Source organism: Cariama cristata, unplaced genomic scaffold (genome assembly GCF_000690535.1).
Source record: "Cariama cristata isolate BGI_N322 unplaced genomic scaffold, ASM69053v1 scaffold16756, whole genome shotgun sequence".
Taxonomy (NCBI): domain Eukaryota; kingdom Metazoa; phylum Chordata; class Aves; order Cariamiformes; family Cariamidae; genus Cariama; species Cariama cristata.
In genome coordinates this window covers 1-1,136 of record NW_009621718.1, presented here as the reverse complement: position 1 = coordinate 1,136, position 1,136 = coordinate 1, and positions in this window count along the sequence as shown.

The window sequence follows — 1,136 nt, the reverse complement described above, 5'->3', positions numbered from 1 at the left end:
ATTAATGAGCCTTGGGTCAGCCCAGCCCCCAGCCTGTGACCCTGCTTAGGGGCCGCATGGGCATCGCTCCCCAGTCACCTGCAGTTCCAAGGGAGCTGGGGGGCTTATTCAGAGATACCAGCACAAAACCACCTCAGCGTGGACCTCTGGCTTCATTCAGCTCCTTGCCCCAAAGTGACTCAATAATGAAAAGTAATATGTCAGATGCTCTTCAGGCTTGCCACTTCTGGTAATTAACATGGTTTTAAGAGTCTTCTGTCCTCCGTTGCTGTTTGGAGTACCATGGGAAGCTGTCTGCCTTCCTACAAGAACAAGAAAACATTTTGATCATATATTCTGTTATATTCAGCTGTGCAGGAAAACAATGTGACTAACAGGTCCTGCTAAGCCAGCTTGTTTTGGTGAAGGCAAGGACTGCCACCACAAGCCACTCAGACCTAAGCGCAGTGAGTCAGTTAATTTTTAATACCTTGTTCACCCAAAGAACTGTCAGGTTCACAGAGTAAACAAAATGGAAATGACTGGAATCTTTCCTGATCCTGTCGTCTTGCATTTTTATTTTTATTTTTTTTAAATTATGGGTGTTATTTGCATACAACTTTGAACCAGAAGCACAATTTGTTAGCTTGCTGTACTACAGCAAAACTGAACAGTTATCTATCAATACACTTATTTACCCATGAGTAATGTTGCTTGGTTGTGGATTAACCGTAAAACAGTGGCAGAAACTAGTTTGTTGTCACCCTAGTAGCCTCAGTCTATATTACCTTGCAAAGATAAATGCATGAACTGAAATGCAGCATCCTCTTGCAGCCCGGTTTATTTTGCATTGTTTGTGGACTTGCTGCACTGGGCTCATTCTGGTAACCGAACGTTGCCAGAGGAAAGCCCTTTGTTTTTCCTCAGAAAGCGCAGGGCGCGATGCGCGTACCCGCCACCCTCCTCTTCCCCCCGTTGGTGTCCCTCCCCTCCCCCAGCACGGACAGCTCTCGCCCCACCAGGCCCCGCGCGATCAACCGCTGCACAGCACCACGCGCTACCCGAGGGCCTGCTGGGAGACTACTGAAGTAAAAATACAGAGAGAAGAAGAAAAAAGAGAGCAGCAGTTCCACGGAGGGCCGGTGGGGCGGCAGCTC